General features: G+C 47.7%; 1 protein-coding gene and 1 pseudogene across 2 annotated transcripts in view; both read right to left on the bottom strand.

Annotated features, from left to right (window-relative positions):
* asic1b (acid-sensing (proton-gated) ion channel 1b) overlaps positions 1 to 22,263 on the bottom strand; it is a 703,894-nt gene that overhangs the window by 166,006 nt on the left and 515,625 nt on the right. The gene's annotated exons all lie outside the window — the stretch shown is intronic.
* LOC137358750 (U2 spliceosomal RNA) lies at positions 366 to 500 on the bottom strand (annotated as a pseudogene).

The following is a 22,263-nucleotide window of genomic DNA, read 5'->3' as shown; positions in this document are numbered from 1 at the left end:
CCTGGCGAGGACGGTGAGTACATCCACCACAGGAACATGGGGGTTGTAGAGGTGAATCGTCACCACCCGGTCACGTTGTGACGGAAGCGTGAAGAGCGGCTCCGCTGTGAGGATCGACAGTGGCGCCCGGTCCCCTTTCTCCTTGAACGCCTTCAGGAACTTGATGCATCCCGCCACGTTCCGGAACGTCACGTCGAAGTATCCACTGCTGGGGAAATCCTGCAGGCAGAAGACGTCCGTAGCTTGAAATCCGCAGCAATCGATGAGAATATTCTTGATGAAGAAGGTGCGATCAGCTGGTGCATCTCCTTCCTTGTCCTTCACCCCCACCCGAACGGTGTTGCACACTCCCTGGCCTGAAGCTCGAAGATTGGTTATAGCCATTTTACTCAAAGCCTACCCAGGATCAGAAGCCACTGATCATGGTTTCTTCTCCACCAAGTAAGTACTGATAAGAACAGATACTACACTTGATCTTAGCCAAAAGGCCGAGAAGCTTGAAACACCTGAGAGGTGGGTGTGAGATATTATAAGGTGCTATATAAATGCAAATCTTCCATTCCATTGATACGCCAAGGAACCAGTCAGAACTGACCCTTCAGGATTCAACTTATTTTGGGCAATACTGCTTTCCACTTCCACTGCAAGGTAAACTCCCCCCCCGTGACTTTATCCTGCGGTTAGATGAGGCATTGAGACCAGACAAGTTTGATCCCTGGCCTGAGCTGACGTCACTTATCTCAGCTGGGGGCATGACCCTGACGAAGTGAGGAAGCAAAATTCAGTAGTTGATCCTTATCGCTATCGAGCAAACCCCTCCCCCGACTTCCTCGAGTTGCTCATTGGGTGAGGATGCAGTGAGGCTTGGTTATGATGTCCTCCTGGATTGCCAAACTCAGAGAGGAGAAAAATGGCCAGAAAAGGAAATATAAGAATACTGAAGCAGTAACTATGTCGAACGTATAAGTCAACTTCCTTTCAGGGACGTTGCCATCAGAGCAATTTGTTTACATCCCGGAACTTCAGCTTTCCAAGCCAGAAATTCCTTAATTTTAAACAAACCATCTGTTCCGTACTACGTAAGGCTATGACTGACACCTAGTCTGTCATAAGCTTTCCAAAAGCACCCTTTTAGTTGACCTGCTTAAACAGACAGAAGCTTCCATCCGCAGATTGCACCTCAAAGAGGAATCACGCTTTGATTTTGAAACGATCCCAGTGGAATCGCTGTCAAAATTTTGCGGTTGCTACTGGCAACAGCCGAACCGGCTCTTAGCTAGTGCTCCACTGTCTAGTGGAATGGTGAACCCCTTAAAATAATGTTTAATTAAAGCTTGAAAACACTGCAGCTAAGGTGAAAAGATGTTCCTTGTGTTTCTTTCCAAGCTGAAGTGTCGACCAGTATGTCATTCCTTTTCTCAGAGGGCACTTTTGTTTTTACCTCACAAATACTGAATAGCTTCTCTTCCCATTTCCCGCTCTTTCATTTGATGTGGGAGACAAGGCCATAATTATCAAACCATGAGTCTGACACTCAGGATAATTGAATTAAAATGACATTAAAAACAATATGGTCAAAAATGTTGCCATGCATACACATAAAATTATGACTCACCCCTTAACCTGCCTGTCGGTTCAGGACAATCAAAAGTCTCTTAACTAGGGTTGCTAACTCAGGTTGGGCATATTTCTGGAGGTGTCATCACATGACCTTCCTGCCTCCAACTGCCCTCCCCCCCGCATTGTCCTGCCATTGGTTAACCAACATGTCCATCCCTGCGCCGTCCTGCCTCCCTGCAGCCAATTGGAAAGAGGACACACTCTTCATTACCCGATTGGATGATTCTTGACTGTCAGTCAAACACCCTTTTCCTCCTCCCACCATCTCCAACCTTTTTATGAGGAATAAACAAAAGCGTTGAAAGATAATTTTTGGCCCCGATGATTTTTCTCCTGGGTTCCTCACAGCAGTGTCCTGGAGATTAATCTTCAATTCCTGGAGACTCCGAAGCAAGTCTGGAGAGTTAGCAACACTGCGCCATCCTTTTAGAGAGTGGAAACCAGAATTGTATGCACTACTCTTGCTGTGAAAGCAGGAGACAGTATAGGGCAGTAAACCTGCGGATTGCCCCTGAGATCAGTGTTGTAGTCGGAGAGCAGCTTTACAGCTGCTGTCCTACGATTTTCCAGTGGGAGGGGCGACTGAATCTTTGGCCTACTGGCCATGGCTGCACTGCTCCTCCTCACTACAACACACGCAAAAATAAGAGCATCAGATCTTGCTCGGTTTTCTTTGTCAATGTACAGGCGATGGGCTTGTTCATTTTTAAACAGGTTTCATCCACATGACTGCTTCATCCCCACATATGTTTGGAACAGCATGATAAAGAAATGGCCTTTACCAACACCTACAAAGCTCTGCTGCCAACTCATTATGGGTGGGAGGAGGGCAGAACACAAGTGGGTGGCAGTGCCCACCTGGTCAACAGAGTGGATAGCGTGATTCGCCTCAACTAGGATCTGCTGGCTGGGCTGGATTCTTGTGTGACCGCTGTGCCCCCTATGCCCTCTGACCAGCCTCTCCTCAGGTCTCGTCCACGTTCGCCCATCAGCCCTGTGCTCGCTGACCTACATTGGCTCCTGCTCCGGCAACACCTCAATTTTAAAATTCCCATCCTCGTGTCCAAGTCCCGCTACGGCCTCAACCCTCACTATCTCTGTAACCTCGTCCAGCCCTACGACTCTCTGAGATCTCTGTGCTCCTCCAATTCTGGCTTCTTGCCATCGCTCCACCATTGGTGGCCATGTCTTCAGCTGACAAGGCCCTAAGCTCTGTGATTCCCTCCATAAATCACTCATTCCTTCTTTAAGCCACTCCTTAAAACCTACCATTGGTCACCTGTTTGAATATCTTCCTCAGGTGGCTTGGTGTCAAACTGTGTCTGGTAACACTCCGGTGAAGCGTTAGAGGCACTACATAAATGCAAGTTGTTGTTCCTGCTGCACTATCCAATGGCATGCTACGGTTACTGTACTTGTACTGTGACGATGGGGAATCCACTACACTGTCCATATCCATCATGGTGCAGAAAACAATGTCTTTTTTCAGACAACTCACTCACAGATCAGACTCTTCACGGTGCCTGCATAAAATGGCAGCTGTTTCTGTTTATTGCCCTTTTTAACAAATCCTTAGCAAGCACGTTTTTGGGGCTAATTTCAGCCAAGACATTTTTAGGCAAGAGTAAGAAAAGTACAATCAAAACATGAGCCCATTAACACTTCCAGCTGAGACTGCCTCCCACTTTACACACACACAGACCTGTTTTGTATGCTGGTGAACTTTTACAGGCAGTAGATAACTGGCCCAGGCTCATTTACATTCTGCTCCCCTCGGGGAGAGCTTAAATACTGCGTTGGCATTAAGTCTTCTGATCCTGACTGCCACAGCGAGGATTAAACTTCATTTCCCCTCCACCCTCCCTATCCAAGCAACCTTCAGAGTGAAGTCTTGCTGTGCAGTGTCGCAACGTGACGGGCCATAAAGTAGAGGTGTCTGTTCTTTTGCCCAACACAGCAAGTCAACATAATTAATCGGTGTGATAACGTAACAGTTGTCTGGTGCAAATCCCCGCGTTTGGTGCTACAAGGCTTCGTCCACTGTTTAAAGTAGGATTCAGCAATAACTTCAGCGAAACTACTGCCCTTGCAGATCCACTGACGGATGTTACGAACATACGAATTAGGAGCAGGAGTAGGCCACTCGGCCCCTTGAGCCTGCTCCGCCATTCAATAAGATCATGGCTGATCTGATTGTAACCTCAACTCCACATTCCTGCCTACCCCCGATAACCTTTCACCCCCTCGCTTATCAAACGTCCACCACAAGTGCACATTACAACCCCACAGGTCACGCCGTTGTATAGGTAACGGCAGGGAGAATGAAAGACAGATTTGCATTTATATAGCACCTTTCAAGACCTCAGGACGTCCCACAGCGCTTTACGGCCAATGAAGTACTTTTTGAAGAGCAGTCACTGTTGTGATGCAGAACAAAATTGCAGCTCTGTCAAAATGCCATCAAAATTAAAGCCTGGAAATGGCTCTGGGTGGTGTCTGCAGACCAGCTTTAGGACATTTGCATAACGTTCCTTTACACATTATTTCAGCAAAAGGTGGTGGTGAGCTGCCTTCTTGAACCGCTGCAGTCCATGTGGGGTAGGTACACCCACAGTGCTGTTAGGAAGAGAGTTCCAGGATCTTGACCCAGCGACAGTGAAGGAACGGCGATATAGTTCCAAGTCAGGATGGTGTGTGACTTGGAGGGGAACTTGCAGGTGGTGGTGTTCCCATGCATTTGCTGCCCTTGTCCTTCTAGGTGGTAGAGGTCGCAGGTTTGGAAGGTGCTGACAAAGGAGCCTTGGCAAGTTATTGCAGTGAATCTTGTAGATGGTACACACTGCTGCCACTGTGCATTGGTGGCAGAGAGAGTGAATGTTGAAGGTGGTGGATGGAGTGCCAATCAAGCGGACTGCTTTGTTCTGGATGGTGTTGAGCTTCTTAAGTGTTGTTGGAGCTGCACTCATCCAGGCAAGTGGAGAGTATTCCATCACACTCCTGACTTGTGCCTTGTAGATGGTGGACAGGCTTTGGGGAGTCAGAAGGTGAGTTACTCACCACAGGATTCCTAGCCTCTGACCTGCTCTTGTAGCCACAGTATTTATGCGGTTGGTCCAGTTCAGTTTCTCCAGGATGTTGATGGTGAAGGATTCAGCTATGGTAATGCAGTTGAATGTCAAGGGGAGATGGTTAGATTCTCTCTTGTTGGCACTTGTGTGGCATGAATGTTACTTGCCACTTATCAGCCCAAGGCTGAATGTTGTCCAGGTCTTGCTGCATGTGGGCACGGACTGTTTCAGTATTTGAGGAGTCACGAATGGTGCGGAACATTGTGCAATCATCAGTGAACATCCCCACTTCTGACATAATGATTGAAGGAAGGTCATTGATGAAACAGCTGAAGATGGTTGGGCCTAGGACACTACCCTGAGGAACTCCTGCAGTGATGTCCTGGGACTGAGATGGGCCTCTAACAAGCACAACCATCTTCCTTTGCGCTAGGTATAACTCCAATTAGTGGAGAGTTTCCCCCCGATTCCCATTGACCTCAGTTTTGCTAGGGCTCCTTGATGCCATACTCGGTCAAATGCTGCCTTGAAGTCAAGGGCAGTCACTCTCACCTCACCTCTTGAGTTCAGCTCTTTTGTCCATATTTGGACCAAGGCTGTAATGAGGTCAGGAGCTGAGTGGCCCTGGCGGAACCCAAACTGAGCATCATTGAGCAGGTTGTTGCTGTTTATGTGCCGCTTGATAGCACTGTCGATGACACCTTCCATCACTTTACTGATGATCGAGAGTAGACTGATGGGGCGGTAATTGGCCGGGTTGTATTTGTCCTGCTTTTTGTGGACAGGACATATCTGGACAATTTTCCACATTGCCGGGTAGATGCCAGTATTGTAGCTATACTGGAACAGCTTGGCTAGGGATGCGGCTAGTTCTGGAGCACAGGTCTTCAGTACTACAGCCAGAATGTTATCTGGGCCCATAGCCTAAATAGGCCTGACCCAAATCTCTGCACTCCTCCAATTCTGACTGCTTGCGCATCCTTGATTTTCATCGCTCCACAATTGGCGGTCGTGATTTCAGCTGCCTGGGCCCTAAGCTCTGGAATTCCCTCCAAAACCTCTCCGCCTCTCTCTCCTCCTTTTAAGACCGTTCTTAAAACCTACCTCTTTGACCAAGCTTTTGGTCATCTGTCCTAATGTCTCCCTCTATGGCTCGGTGTCAATTTTTGTCTGATTATGCTTCCGTGAAGTGCTTGGGATGTTTTTACTACATTAAAGGCGCTATATAAATACAATTTGTTGTTGTCAATAAGTATAACATTTCACAATTTTTTTTTGCAAGTTTCAGACTGGAGCCAGGAGCTGAGTGGGACGATAGGTGTATTTGCCCTGTTGCTAGTGAAAATTCATTTGAAACCCGAGCACGGCACGTTGTCAAGTCATAAGACACAGAAGTGGAATAATGGACTTCAACATTTTCAAGTTCTGGGGTTTGGTTTATTTATTTTAGAAAATTCTAGACAACCCACTGGAAAATCCGACTATTCAGCCCAAAATCAGATGGGAGGGGGAAAAGGGGAAGGCGAATGGTGATTTGACTGTGTCTTGTGTCCTGCAACAGTCCAGAACTGCTCCTGCAGAATAGCTGCACTGCCATCTCCTGGCTGATTGAAGTGGTTCCCACTAGAAGATCGAAACCGATAATGCTGGAAATACTCAGCAGGTCTGGCAGTATCTGTGGAGGGAGAAACAGAGTTTCAGGTCATCAGACCTTAAGAAAGGTCACAGACCTGAAACGTTAACTCTGTTTCTCTCTCCACCGATGCTTCCAGATCTGCTGAGTATTTCCAGCATTTTCCGTTTTTATATCAGATTTCCAGCAACTGCGGTATTTCACTCCAGGAGATGATGGTGCGATGGGCTTTTCCCCTTTTGGTAGTTGGCTGTGAAATAGTTTAATTAGCCCTCAGGCAAATAGAATTATAGAATGATACAGCGCAGAAGGCCGCCATCCGGCCCAACGCGACTGTGCCAGCTGTAAAAGTTACTGATTCCACCACCCTCTCGGGCAGTGCATTCCAGATCAGAGCAACTCGCTGCGTTAAAAACAAATTCTCCTCATCTTATCTCCAATTCGTTTGCCAATTATTTAAAATCTGTGTCCCTCAGATTACTGACCCTGCTGCCAGTGGAAACAGTTTCCCCTGATTTACTGTATCAAAACCCCTCATAGTAGATGTATATTTTAAAGAAACACTTGCTAATCGTGAGACCCACAGTCTTGAGAAATCCAGGAGAGATAGCATACGCGAGGATCTTTTCTCACGGAGAGATGTGAGGCTGAAGATTTCATTCCGACAGGTCGGCTCGGAGAGGATTTCACCAACACTACCTCTGAGAGCAGACTGAAGCATTTATTTTCGTACCCCGTCCCCCACGGGCATTTTCAAGGCCATGTAATGTGTGGGATCAGCTGTCTGCCTTTATGTTGTTGGAAAAGGCAGCTTCAAACCAGCGGTAGATTTTCATCAGCATGAGATGGGTCAGGGAATTTTTACAAAGCTGTGCAGCTGATTGAGAAGAAAGACTTGCATTTATATAGCACCTTTCAGGACATCCCAAAGTACCTTACAATGAAGTGCTTTTTGAAGTGCAGTCACTGTTGTAATGTAGGAAACACAGCAGCCAATTTGCACACAGCAAGTTCCCACACACAGTAATGTGATAATTGACCAGATCATCTGTTTTTACTGATGTTGATTGAGTGATCAATATTGACCAGGAGACTGGGGAGAACTCTCCTGCTCTTCTTCAAAATAGTGCCATGGGATCTTTCACGTCCATCTGAGAGGGCAGATGGGCCTCAATTGAATTAATGTCTCACCCCAAAAGATGGCACCTCTGACAGTGCAGCTCTCCCTCATTACTGCACTGAGAGCATCAGTCTACATGTTGCATTCCAGTCTCTGGAGGGGAATTGAACTCGTGACTGCCTGACATAGAGGTAAGAGAGCTACACACTGAACCACAACTGATCCCAGTTTCAGAGTGGACTGGCGTTATACTCCACAGAGACACGAAGGCCAAGTGGTCAGAGATAGCTGTAGCTCACCCCAGTCCAACTGGAACTAGACTCTGGAGTTCTGCTCCATACTTTATTCATGGTGTCATAGGGCTGGATTTTACCAGTGATGGGCTGGGAGGTGGGAAGGCTGGCAAAATGGCACGGGAACGGGTCGGGTAGAGGTGCCCGATGTCTTCCTGCTGCCATGCCATTTTGCCAGCAGTGTGAAAGCTGGCAGATTGGCCACCTACTGGGAGGCCAATTGAGCCACTTACGTGGCCAAATAAGGGCTGCCATGAGGGCCCGCTGCTGCATGGGGAGACCGCCCAGTGACACTTTGGCAGTCTCTCAGTGGACTCCGCCACTTAATTGCATGCCACCGGCAAAATGCAGCTCGGGGTCCCGCTGCCAGCCGAAGCGGGGTCGCCTCCCGCTTTCCACCCTGGCGGCGGGACGCCTGCCGCCTCAGAAAAATTCCGGCACAGAAGGAGGCCATTCGGCCCATCGAGTCCATGCCGGCTCTCTGTTGAGCAATCCGATCAGTTCCAGCCTCCCCCATCCCCAAAGCCCTGCAAGTATAGTTGATGCCCTTCCCACCCCCCCACCAACAAAAAAAAGCTTCAGATCGATGATAGTGAAGCCATATAACTGATGAAAGGTCGTTGACCTGAAGCGTTAACTCTGCTTCTCCCTCCACAGATGCTGCCAGACCTGCTGAGCGTTACCAGCATTTTCTGTTTTTATTTCAGATTTCCAGCATCCGCAATATTTTGCTTCTGTAATATAAGTGCAGAACAAGACAGATGTGTGATATATCTGTTCAGCAAATGTTTCGAAAATTCATCAATACCAATTTAAAACTGAAGGGACGACTCACAGTCCAGTCATCAGGGCTGCAAACCCCAACCCAGCCCAGTAGGTGGCAGCAACTGTTCTTCCCCGGTGCCCTGGAAGCAGGAATGTTTGACAAGAGTGCCACCTGTTGGCAGGAGCGGGCAGCTACAGCATTTATTGAGTCATCAATTTATTGATCAAAGATTTCAACACCTGAAACAAATTTATGGTATGCTACAAAAAAAAAATGGGGTCACTTCTCTTTGTCCCTCATCAGTTTTTCATCAAACTGTGAGCTTCAGTGCTGCTGGGGCATCCTCAATGCAGCCAAGGCTCCGTTCTGCCTCAGAGTCCAATGTGTATTGAAGGATGTGGCAGTGTTGTGAGCCGAACATGCCAAGGACAAAGGACTGAACATTTTTTAATCAGGGATGGGCCAATCGTATCCCAGCTAGAAGACTGCTGGAGTTAGCTGAACAAAAACTCGTATTTCTACGCAGGAGTGTTATCAAATACAATTTGATACCGAGCCACATAAGGAGATATTAGGACAGATAACCGAAAGCTTGGTCAAAGAGGTCGGTTTTAAGGAGTGTCTTAAAGGAGGAAAGAGAGCTGAAGAGGTTTAGGGCCCAGGCAGCTAAAGGCATGGCCGCCAATGGTGGAGCAATAGGGGATGCGAAGGGGACAGAATTAGAGGAGTGCAGAGACCTCAGAGGGTCGTGGGGCTGGAGGAGGTTACAGAGATAGGGAGGGGCGAAGCCATGGAGGGATTTGAACATGAGGATGAGAATTTTGAAAGCAAAACTGGGGCAGAGGTCACATCATCGGTAAGTGTCTTTAGAGACAGCACCTGGTCCATGGGATCTCCTGGACCAGTTTGGATTGCCTGGGGGATGCACAGGAATTTTGCAGAGTACTTTTTCCCCTATTGGTCCTGGGTTTTTGCCCTTTCTCAGGAGATTACATTGGGCTGCGGGAGGGGCGGGGTCAAAGATGTGCTTAGTCATGATGCTCCGTCCATCACAGTGTGGGCAGGCTTGATGGAACAGCTGGTCTTTTCCTGCCCCCTCCATCTCATAGGTTCATATTTAAACCAGATAAGGGCCGGGGCACACAGTTGAGGGCGAGCCGTATCGGGTAGCAGGCGTGGGTTTTAAAGTGGGTGATAGGAGGGAGGAAAGGTTGAGGGAGGTCTCGGGAAGCCAATGTGCTTGACTAGGAGTGACGTGTTTCGATTTCAACACAGTGGAGGAGAGGGTGGTGTGGTTCAGAGGAACAAGGCTCAGTATTATATAAGGGAGGGCCTTAACCAACAGAGCCACCGGGGCACCCTTCACCCTGTGCGAAAGCTTTCAGTCCCCCCCTCACTGGGCATGAATCAGTTAAGCAAACTGGCCACCTCGCCTCGTCATGTACACTCCAAGCCCCTTCGAGTTTTATTTTGATGAATGTTGTCATCTTATCCAGTCAATGCCGGCCACTTAACTGCACGCTGCGCAAATGAAGGATGATTCCAATTAGTGCAAAAAGTGGTCTCCATGGGAAGTCACCTCATGAACAAAGCAGGAAGTTAGAGAGAGGCAAGCAGGGAATATCAAAACCTCTGCTGCTGCTCACTTTCGAAGATGGGCATTTGTCCTCATTTACAGTTGCTGACTTGAAAGCTTTCTTAAACGTGGGCTCGGTGTTGTGTGATAAACTCGAATCGGAAGCCCGAACGACTTGCCAGGAAGCAAAGGAATTGGAGATGTGCGTGCTGTTTCTCACTATCCCAGATACGGACCCCAAACCCCCAAAGACCTCCATAACTCTGACAGCTGCAGGAACATTGAACATTCTCACCCTAAAGCAGCTTCAGAACCGAGTCCATTTTGTTAATTTTGCAAGCAAAAAACAGCTGCTTTTCATCTCCCTCTGGGCTTCTGTTAAAGATCCTTGCTGGCTCTATTAATCGGCGTGGCTTTAATCTCCTTTGGAGTAAATTCTCAAATTTGCTTCTTTCACTTTCTACATTCATAACAGATCGTTATGATCCCAGCCTTCCAATCCCTCTCCCCAAATCCCTCCCCCCAGTCACTCTCCCCCAATCCCTCTCCCCCAATCCCTCTCCCCAGATCCCTCTCCCCAGATCCCTCCCCCCCAGTCTCCCCAATCACTACGCTCCCCAGTCTCCCCAATCCCTCTCCCCAGTCTCCCCCAATCCCTCTCCCCAGTCTCCCCCAATCCCTCTCTCCAGTCTCCCCCAATCCCTCTCCCCCAAATCCTTCTCCCCAGTCTCCCCCAAATCCCTCTCCCCAGTCTCCCCCAATCCCTCCTCCCAGTCTCCCCAATCACTACCCTCCCCAGTCTCCCCAGATCACTCCCCCCAGTCTCCCCAATCCCTCTCCCCAGGTCCCTCCCCCCAGTTTCCCCAATTTCCCACAATCCCTCTCCCCAGTCTCCCCAAATCCCTCCCCCCAGTCTCCCCAATCACTACCCTTCCCAGTCACCCCAATCCCTCTCCCCAGTCTCCCCAATCCCTCTCCCCAGTCTCCCCCAATCTCTCTCCCCCAAATCCCTCTCCCCAGTCTCCCCCAATCCCTCTCCCCAGATCCCTCCCCCCAGTCTCCCCAATCACTACCCTCCCCAGTCTCCCCAATCCTTCTCCCCAGTCACCCCCAATCCCTCTCCCCAGTCACCCCCAATCCCTCTCCCCAGTCTCCCCCAATTCCTCTCCCCAGTCTCCCCCAATCTCTCTCCCCAGTCTCCCCCAATCACTCTCCCCAGTGTCCCCCAATCTCTCTCTCCAGTCTCCCCCAATCCCTCTCCCCAGTCTCCCCAAATCCCTCTCCCCAGATCCCTCCCCCCAGTCTCCCCCAATCTCTCTCTCCAGTCTCCCCCAATCCCTCTCCCCAGTCACCCCCAATCCCTCTCCCCAGTCACCCCCAAATCCCTCTCCCCAGATCCCTCCCCCCAGTCTCCCCAATCCCTACCCTCCCCAGTCTCCCCAATTCCTGTTCCCCAGTCTCCCCAATTCCTGTTCCCCAGTCTCCCCAATCCCTACCCTCCCCAGTCTCCCCAATTCCTGTTCCCCAGTCTCCCCAATCCCTACCCTCCCCAGTCTCCCCAATTCCTGTTCCCCAGTCTCCCCAATCCCTACCCTCCCCAGTCTCCCCAATTCCTGTTCCCCAGTCTCCCCAATCCCTACCCTCCCGTCTCCCCAAATCCCTCCCCAGTCTCCCCAATCCCTCTCCCCAGTCTCCCCAATTCCCTCCCTTTCCCCAGTCTCCCCAATCCCTACCCTTCCCAGTCTCCCCAATTCCTGTTCCCCAGTCTCCCCAATCCCTACCCTCCCGTCTCCCCAAATCCCTCCCCAGTCTCCCCAATCCCTCTCCCCAGTCTCCCCAATTCCCTCCCTTTCCCCAGTCTCCCTCAATCCGTCCCTTTCCCAGTCTCCCTCAATCCCTCCCTTTCCCCAGTCTCCCTCAATTCCTCCCTTCCCCAGTCTCCCCCAATCCCTCGGCCCAGTCTCCCCCAATCCCTCTGCCCAGTCTCCCCCAACCTGTCCCCTCAGTCTCCCCAAATTACTGCCCCGAGTCTCCCAAAATCCCTCTCTCCAATCCCTCTCTCCAGTCTCTGCAAATCCCGCTCCCCAGACACCCAATCTCTGTGAAATGAGGGGGAAGGGTGCCAGGTTGCGCTGATGGGGAAGGGTGTCAATTTGAAATGAGACATTGAGTGGATGAGTACTGTTTCTTGGTCTGGAGGGCATAAACTGTTTGTTAATTGGGGCGGTGAGGGTTTTGAATGATGGGAATGTGAGTGCTGGGGTAATCTTTGGGAATCTGATCAACATCCAAACGCCATTGAGTTCTTAAGACTAAAAATCAATTCATAGTGAGATATAAAAGTGCTTAAAATTAACTAGACTGCCTCATTTTTACTGTAAAGATTTAAAATTTCCCGGGGCGGGTTGCCAGCATCCTCCCCCCAGCCCATAGAAATACACCACCCACCTGAATCTCCCCTTCAGCAGTTTATGTCCTTAAGTTGTTTTGTCTCCACTCCACTTCAGCTGTAACCTACAGCTGAAGGTTACACAGCTTGTGTAACCACTTGCTTCCACTCATCCCAGGCTTGTGATCAGAGCTGTTTTCGAGGTGTCAACTTTTTGGGGGCTGTGTCAACTTTGTTTTGAAGCTGTTGGTCGACTTTTGAAAGTTTTCTCTGTTGGCCTGAATGAAATATTTACATTTTCCCTGGAACTCCTGAGAGTTGCTTTTGCGGAGAGTAAGTTTTCAGTACAGTTGTCTCAAACTGCCCTCTTCACAGGATCACGGAATCACAGGATTGTTAAAGTTCAGAAGGAGGCCATTCAGCCCATCGTGTCAGCCCCGGCTCTCCGAATGAGCAATTGACTTCGTGCCATTCCCCTGCCTTCTCCCCATAACCCTGCACATTTTTCCTTTTCATATAACAGTCTAATTCCCTTTTGAATGCTTCAATTGAACCTGCCTCCACCACACTCTCAGGCAGCGCATTCCAGACCTTAACCACTCACTGCGTGTAAAAGTTTTTCCTCATGGCACTTTTGCTTCTCTTACCAAATACTTTAAATCTGTGCCCTCTCATTCTTGATCCTTTCACAAGTGGGAACACTTTCTCTTTATCTACTCTGTCCTGATCCCTCATGATTTTGAATACCTCTATCAAATCACCTCTCAGCCTTCTCTTCGAGGAAAACAGTCCTAACTTCTCCAATCTATCTTCATAACTGTGATTCCTCATCCCTGGAACCATTCTCGTGAATCTTTTCTGTACTCTCTCCAATGCCTTCACATCTTTCCTAAGGTACGGCGCCCAGAACTGGACGCAATACTTCAGCTGAGGACGAACTAGCGTCTTATACAAGTTCAACATAACTTCCTTGCTCTTATCCTCCATACCCCCATTAATAAAGCCCAGGATACTGTATGCTTTATTAACCGCTTGTTCGACTATTCGAAGACTTGGCTTCGATTGGCCGAAAGGCCATTTTCCATCCCTGAATTTCCTTACGTCATAACTCAAACCCTTACACAAGCTGATTAGTATTAATGAATGGGGAGAAACTGGAGTGCTCATTTACTTCCTGGCTGACTGTGCACAGTTAGGATGCATTAATCAATCTGCTTTCCATTAATACTACAACGTATTAAGTCTTCAACTTTGAGACCAATCGATATCCCTTGTAGAGGAAATAGATTGCAGCAAATATAATGAACTCCTTCATGCTAATTCATTTGTTTGGTTGCATTCTCCTGCCCAGACCAAGATCCATTGATACAGTATAACAAGGTTGTATAAGAAGCTGTACACACCAAGATGTTGGATAGAGTGTCACCAGGGACAATACCATGAAAACAAACACATTTCTCCCGATGAACGGGCATTGAAAATGTTTCAGAAACTTTTGGAAAAAAATCAGCATTCCAGACGTGCGAGGGGCATTCTGGGAAACTACTGCATTCTGGGAAAGCCAAACCTCAGATCAAAGACCCACACATCCAGTAGAATTAATTGTACAGATGTATTTTTTTCAATTGACATTTCTGTTTTGGGTTAGTATCAAACATCTAAGAGGTTGCGACTCTGTCCAAGACATTTAGAATTTAGAATTTAGAACATTACAGCGCAGTACAGGCCCTTCGGCCCTCGATGTTGCGCCGACCTGTGAAACTATCTGACCTACACTATTCCATTTTCATCCATGTATCTATCGGAATCAAGAATGGAGAATCTCTAACATTGCAACATAAGAACAAAATGAGTGTTTCCAATTAAGGCTACTGTCAGCACAGCCGAAACAAAACTGTAGACCAATGGACCAATTAATGTGCCAGAGCCTGCAAACAGATAGGCAAACAAGTGAGGAAGAATCCTGAAAAGCCCTGATAATGATAAATGTTGTTCTAATAGTGATTTAAGTGGAGAATAGCAGAAAGGAATACAGCACTTAACTGGAACCCTATTCCTGTGCCTGTGCCCCTATCTGGTTGAATGGAAAGGATCCATGTGATAGAATTGTTCATTTTGGCTGGTCACAAATGATCAAGTCCCTTCAGTGAAGTTTAGTTAGTTAAAATAGTATATTAGCTCATGGTTTATGGTAAAGTTTTGCGACAGTTTTTAGGAGAGGTAAAAGAGGAATGGAAGTTGTAAACAGCTTTTGAAGCAGGTCTTCAAAAGCAGAGAAAATGGTAAGCTGAAAGTTGGAAGATTAAGAAAGGTTAATGCCATGATTTTAACCTAAGCCGCCCGGCAGAAACAGGGTGGTGTTGAGCAACAATAAAAACAAGAAATGCTGGAACCACTCAGCAGGTCTGGTAGCATCTGTGGAAAGAGAAGCAGAGTTAACGTTTCGGGTCAGTGACCCTTCTTCGGTGTTGAGCAAGATGCCTGTTTGACATCCTGTCTGATTTTAGTCTGCACTGAAGGCTACGGAGAGTAAAGTTGGACAGGGTATAAAATGTAAAATGGAGCTCGATGTGATTCCACATTAAAACACTGCTGACTGCCCTGGTCTTATAATTAACAGGTTTCCAGGACCTTGGGGAAGCAGCAATTTCTAACAGAAAACTGTCTTTGTTCAATTAACTTTTGGATTGTACAAAAGGCCTCAATCCCTGGAGATGGAGAGTATGAGTGATGGGGGGTTATGCAACGTATCTCTGACATCACTGGGAGCGAAGTGTTCCTCTCCGCTGACAGTCAAGGGATGAGGATGTGTATGTATTCACATATTTGGTGGTCTGGTATTATGTCCTCATCTTTAGGTTGGCAAACACTCATAATTTGGGCCTATAAAAACATTTAAGTTTAAGACTGAAGGAATTTCAAACTTTCAACCCTGGCTGGCTTTAGACCTTCACTGGGACCATCCAGATGGACTGCAATGGTTTCTCTTCTGGTCCTGTACATATATACACTGTCAGATGTCAGGTGTGGCTCAGTAGTAGCCTCTGAGTCAGGCTGTGGGTTTAAGGCCCACAGCAGCAACACGAGCACATAATCTAGGCGGACACTCCAATGTAGTGCTGACAGAGCACTGCACTGTCACAGGTGCCGTCTTTTGGATGAGACATTAAGCCCGTCCCCATCTGTCCTCTCGGATGGAGGTAAAAGAGCCCATGACACTATTTCAAAGAAGAGCAGGGGAGTTCTTGCCAGTGTCCTGGTCAATATTTATCCCTCAACCAACATCACTAAAACAGATTATCTGGTCTTTGCCTCACTGTTGTTTATGGGAGCTTGCTGTGCACAAATTGTCACCTGTGTTGCCTACATTGTAACTACACTTCAAAGATACTTCATTGGTTGTCAAATGCTTTGGGATGTCATGAAGTTGTGAAAGACACTATATAAATGCAAGTTTGTTCTTTCCCTTACTATATTAGCGCATCCCTAATTGACTAAGCAAAGAATGAGGAAGACTGGGACCTAACTGGCCTCCCAATTTGAAGAGAACATTTCAGACAAATAATTAATCTCCCCCCACTCCCAACTGTACATCAGCTGGATTGAAAAATCTCGTTCTGGAAAGAGAATAAGATGTTACATCCCTGGCTGTTGACATCTAACTATCTGAATGGCGATGACAGACTGAATTAATTCGACTGACATATTTTGATCAATTGACATTTCTGCTTTGGGTTAGAGTAGCAAACATCTAAGAGGTTGAGACTCTGTCCCAGACATGATAAGAGCAAAATGAGGCATGTAAAGTGTTAACAGAACTGTCTGAGCTGTCTTGTTTGAATTACTTCTACTTTCGACTAACTTGTTAATGGTTGAAGGGACTGAATTGATCTCATTATTTTATGCAATAATTGGATTGAAGAAAGAAGAAAGAACTTGCATTTCTATAGCACCTTTCACGACCTCAGGACATCCCAAAGTGCTTCACAATCAATGAAGTACTTTTGAAAGGTCATCACTGTTGTAATGTAGGAAATGTGGCAGCCAAATTGCGCACAGCAAGCTCCCACAAACAGCAATGAGATAATGACCAGTTCATCTGTTTCAGTGATGTTGGTTGAAGGATGAAGAGGCAAGTGCTAGTCCATTGGTCCCTTCTGCCTCATGGCTTGAACCTAAGACTTTCTGTTCATCACCTCCCTCTGACAGTACCATTTAGATCAGAAGCACATTGGGAAATGAATTGGCAATACAAACCCAAGTCCTACCATTTCATTTTCCATTGGCACTAATGTAGTTAATAATGAACCTAATTTGAATTTAATACCTTGGGGCATGGTTGTTACTGGACTAGTAATCCTGAGGCCTCAACTCATGATCCAGCGGCATGAGTTCAAATCCCACCACGGAAGCTGGGGACTTTAAATTCAATTAAATAAATAAATCTGGAATAAAACACGACTATCAGTGACTGTGTCCATGAAATGACTGGATTGTCATAAAAATCCATCTGGTTCACTAATCCCCTTGAGGGAGGAAAATCTGCTGTCCTTACCCACTCTGGCCTACATGTGACTCCAGACCCACAACAATGTGGTTGACTCTTAACCACCCTCTGAAATGGCCTAGCAAGCCACTCAGTTGTATTCAAGAAGGCAGCTCACCACCACCTTCTCAAGGGCAATTAGGGATGGGCAATAAATGCTGGCCTAGCCAGTGATGCCTGCATCCTGTGAATGAATAAAAAGGAAACTGCACAAGAGTCTGACACATATCAAGTGCCAAAGTCAAATAAACAAATCTCCAGGTAATAACGTTCAAGATTGTCAAACTATATGGAGGCAAGACATCAACAAATGTTCAAAAGGTCCAGGTCATGGAGTCACAGAGTTATGCAGCACAGAAACAGGCCCTTCAGCCCATCGTGTCCGTGCCGGCCATCAAGCACCTATCTATTCTAATCCCATTTTCCAGCACTTGGCCCGTAGCCTTGTATGCTATGGTGTTTCAAGTGCTCATCTAAATACTTCTTAAATGTTGTGAGGGTACCTGCCTCTACCACCTCTTCAGGCAGTGCGTTCCAGATTCCAACCACCCTCTGGGTGAAAATTTTTTCCTCAAATCCCCTCTGAACCTCCTGCCCCTTACCTTAAATCTATGCCCCCTGGTTATTGACCCCTCCGCTAAGGGAAAAACTTTCTTCCTATCTAACCTATCAGTGCCCCTCATAATTTTGTATACCTCAATCAGGTCTCCCCTCAGCCTTCTCTGCTCTAAGGAAAACAACCCTAGCCTATCCAGTCTCTCTTCATAGCTGAAATGCTCCAGCCCAGGCAACATCCTGCTGAATCTCCTCTGCATCCTCTCCAGTGCAATCACATCCTTCCTATAGTGTGGTGACCAGAACTGTACACAGTACTCCAGCTGTGGCCTAACTAGCGTTTTATACAGCTAAAGGTCCAGGGTGGCAAAGTGTCTGGGATAGACAGGAGAAGATCTGCATCTTGACCACCGAGATGTTATCTGCTGCCGTGAAGTTTTACAATATCATTTCTTCTTCATGAAAAAACGGAATGGGGCACACTCCCAGGATGGCCATGCTAATTTTCAGAAAGGTGTTATCAAAAGGTGTTGGAACGTGGGTTGGTTCCAGCACGCGTGCCACAAGAGGTTCACGTTGGAGGCACAACCTCGAACACCTTTCCATGCTGTGTATCCCCGTTCAAGTATCATTTACCACTGGCACCATGACTTGAACTAGGATCAGATTTGGGAATTCAGCACAGGTGAACAGTTTGACATCTGCAGGCGTCAGCTCACCCAGTCATTTGTAATTTTAGAAGTAGCGCAATCTGGCACAGTGCGAGTTTGGGTGAAAGAAATAATGGTCTTCACAATTCCGCAAGCAAGCGCACTTTAAATACAGTATTCTATCGTTGTCGTTGGACACTGTGTGATATCACTGTCTGATATCATTGTACCAACATTTGGCATGCTCATATCAAATTTCTTTGTGATTTGAATGTGTTTAAAAACAAGTGGGTTATGGTTGACATTGAAATAGTGGATCGAGTTTCACAGATGGCAACAGCAATGAAAGTTGGTGGAATATTCAATCAGCAAGCTCAATCCTGCCTTCAACCACATGTGCACTTTTTATTTAGGGATACAGCACTGAAACAGGCCCTTTGGCCCACCGAGTCTGTGCTGACCAACAACCACCCATTTATACTAATCCTACATTAATCCCATATTCTCTACCACATCCCCACCATTCTCCTACCACCTACCTACCTACACTAGGGGCAATTTATAATGGCCAATTTACCTATCAACTTGCAAGTCTTTGGCTGTGGGAGAAAACCGGAGTACCCGGCGAAAACCCACGCAGACACAGGGAGAACTTGCAAACTCCGCACAGGCAGTACCCAGAATTGAACCCGGGTCGCTGGAGCTGTGAGGCTGCGGTGCTAACCACTGCGCCACTGTGCCGCCCTTCTCAATAAGTGTCACTGGATGCCAATCGGAAGCTGGAGACTTGGTTGAAAACTTTTCTTTCCCTCACCCAGTTTTGCTGAGGGCAACTGTACCAGCTTGTTTTGCCACCCTGGGCTGGCATCATGCCACCTCAGCAAAGGTTGAACCTGGGACCTTCTTAGTCTTTAATGGCTCACAGTTCCATACCGGGCAGCTGATTTACTGAATGAATGGGGGGACACAGACCTGTAAGGGTTAATGTTGTGTGTTGTGAAATGATAATCAGAAATGTATCTTTATGATGGAGAAAAGAATTGAAATATTTTTGTGACTATCATTAGACAGCACCGTGTAATTAGGTGTGCTTTCATAAAAAATACTTTGCAGCCTCGCTTGGCTATATGAGAAGCAGCTCATTAAATGGTAATAAATTTTTAATTAAACTGCAGGCGTCAGCTAGTCTCTGAATACCCCAGTGGAACGCTTTTAACTTATGACTTTTAATTAAGAGCTTGGGACTTGGCTATACCATACGGTGGCACTGGTGCTCCTGTCTCCCCTCTGGTCAAGGACGAGAAGCCTTGGTTGCAGGTCTGTGACTTTGTCTGCCGATTGCATCAAATGCTTTGATGCCTCGACATTTTCCCATCTCCTGTGGTAGGAAAATCAGAGAACAAAACATCAAGCTCCCCTCCACCAAACTCCCAGAGTTCTGACGAAAGATCATCAATCTGAAACATTAACTTTTTTTCCTCTCTCCACAGATGCTGCCTGACCTGCTGAGGATTTCCAGCACTTTCTCGTTTTATTTCAAGCTCCACTCAGTTCCAATTATCTGTTAGCTGCACTGAGATTCTCAAGCTTCCTTACATGCCGTTCTCTAAATTTATGTTGGTCTGATCATTTCTACACAATTTAGTGACCAGAGAATTGGGAAAAGTAAATAAATAAATGGGGCTGAATTTTATGCCCCACCCCAAAGGGCGGGAAGGTGGTGGGGCGGGGTGGGGGGGGTGTAGAATGGAGCGGGAGACTTGGGGGGGGCCTTCCTGACACACTCCCGCCTCCACCGTCACTTTATGCAGGGCGGCGGCGGTGAAAAACAGCCAGCCTGCCCCAGTCCAATCAAGGCCCAAAAGCAGACGGCTTTCTGGCAGCCTTGAGGGGGGGGGGGCCCTCATGATCAGGCACCCTGTGCCCAACAGAGGGCTTGCTCTGCTGCCCCAACCACCCCCAACATGCACCACCCCCCCATCCCCCGTCCCCTCAATCGACCACCCTTGCCTCGCCGGGTCCCGACCAATCACCCTCGGTGAGGCTCCAAAAGCTTATCTTCGTTCCAGGGCTCCCCGACATCTTCCTTCCGATGGCTGGGTTGCAGTCCCAGCAGTGGCCACCGCCCCCCGTGGCACTGCTGGGACAAAGAGCTGCCGGCCCACTGATTGGCCAGCAGCTCCATTAGGCGGGACTTCCTGCCTCAATGAGATGGAAGTCCCGCCTCAGACCATTTAAAGCCCTGGGGACTGTAAAATGTGGATCGGATCCCCAGGCCAGGCAGAGGTGGGTTCGCCGAGGGTAAAATTCAGCCCATGGTCTCGGTGCATTTCTCTAAAGGACACAGTTGTCAGGGTTGCAATTTTAACGAAGATCGAACAGAACAGGGCACATTTCTTATATGGTAATGACTCCTGGTGCAACTAGTGAGGCCGCAGAATCAAGCTCCTATGAGAGTGAATGCTTTTAAAGGCCTCTGTTTCCCTCACGGAGGGAGTTTCCAAAGAGGCAAAATGCTTGAACAAAGAGAAGATCCATATCTTGGCTACCCAGTCTTAGATGTTATGAGGCAAATTCTCCTCCCTCCGTAAAGGCAGTAACTACAGTGATCCTCCGTCTGTAAAATTACGTAATAATGATGAGACTCCCTCGAATACCTAATTAATTCCTTCCCACGAGAAACCATCAATGATTTCCTGGTGAAAATGTGCACGTTTGAAGCAGAGAAAAGATGGAACACGAATCCCCATTTATTACCTAATAAATGTTTCATCAGACCCCTCCCCCGCCAGCATGAAATGTAATCTCTGATAGTGAGCTGGAGTGCGGCCACGTTTGGACATGAAAGACACAATGCACCAAAAGTCAGCCTCGATAATGAAGAGGCTGTGACTATTTTTACCTGCATATAGCTACAGATTTGCAAACTATCCATGAGTCAACAAGGACGTAGGTTAAAATGATCGCATTTCCAGCACTTGCATTGCTAAGTACAGCTCCACAAATCCACTGATCGAACTGCACACTTAACACTTCATGTGTCAAAAATTGTATGCCCCTGCGCCCATCTGTTCAGATGGAGCTGCTACAAATCCCTTAACAGAATGCCTTTCATTATCCTCAGTTCTCAGCATCAGCCAGCTGCCAAGACTCGCTTTTTACTGGTTGCTTTCTCTCAGTTTGCTCTCCATCACTCCTGGAAGTGCTGTGTGGACATTCTCCCGACTCGCGCCTCTTCCATCCTCCACCAGCCCCCCCAACCCCCACTACCGCTCCGTGGTATCTCACCCACTTGGCCAGTCTATATGCAAGAGCTTTGACAGCAACGTCCAGCTGAGCGACTGCGTAGGGCTTCACGGTCGAGCCTGTTGTCCACGCAAGCACTTGCTGTGGTGGTTGGAACACCGGACGGAATACTCCCCCTGCTGTAGCCCAGATCTGCTGTGTTCGATTGCAGCGCCTTGGTGGAGATGAACCTGCATTTATATAGCACCTTTAACATAGAGAAACATCCCAAGGCACTTTGCAGGAGTGTTATCGGACAAAATTTGACACCGAGCCACATAAGGAGATATTAGGACAGGTGAGCAAAAGCTTGGGCAAAGAGGTAGGTTTTTAAGGAGTGTCTTAAAGGAGAAGAGAGAGGTAGAGGGGTTTAGGGAGGGAATTCCAGAGCTTAGGGCCCAGGCAGCTGAAGGCACGTGGAGCATGCAGAGATCTCATGGGTTGTGGGGTTGGAGGAGGTTACAGAGTTAGGGAGAGGCGAGGCCATGGAAGGATTTGGAAACTAGGAAGAGAAGCACAGAGCAGGGATCAAGCCTGGGGCCTTCCTGGTCTGTGTAGCTCGGCACCATAACAGGCAGTGCATTCATCCAGCTAGCCATCAGGGAAGCCATTAGAACTGTCCAGTTGAGTAAATATTTTTATTTCGATCATACACTTGGACTGGGGATTGACGGTAAAGGACTTGCACTGAGCTTTTTGTATTCTTTGCAGGTGACTCACACAGGCCCCCTGTGCAACAGTTACTCAGAACGATGAAATATT

Source organism: Heterodontus francisci, chromosome X, assembly GCF_036365525.1.
Source record: "Heterodontus francisci isolate sHetFra1 chromosome X, sHetFra1.hap1, whole genome shotgun sequence".
Classification (NCBI taxonomy): domain Eukaryota; kingdom Metazoa; phylum Chordata; class Chondrichthyes; order Heterodontiformes; family Heterodontidae; genus Heterodontus; species Heterodontus francisci.
The sequence above is the reverse complement of the archived record's forward strand: the minus strand, read 5'-3'. Positions and strand labels throughout refer to the sequence as shown.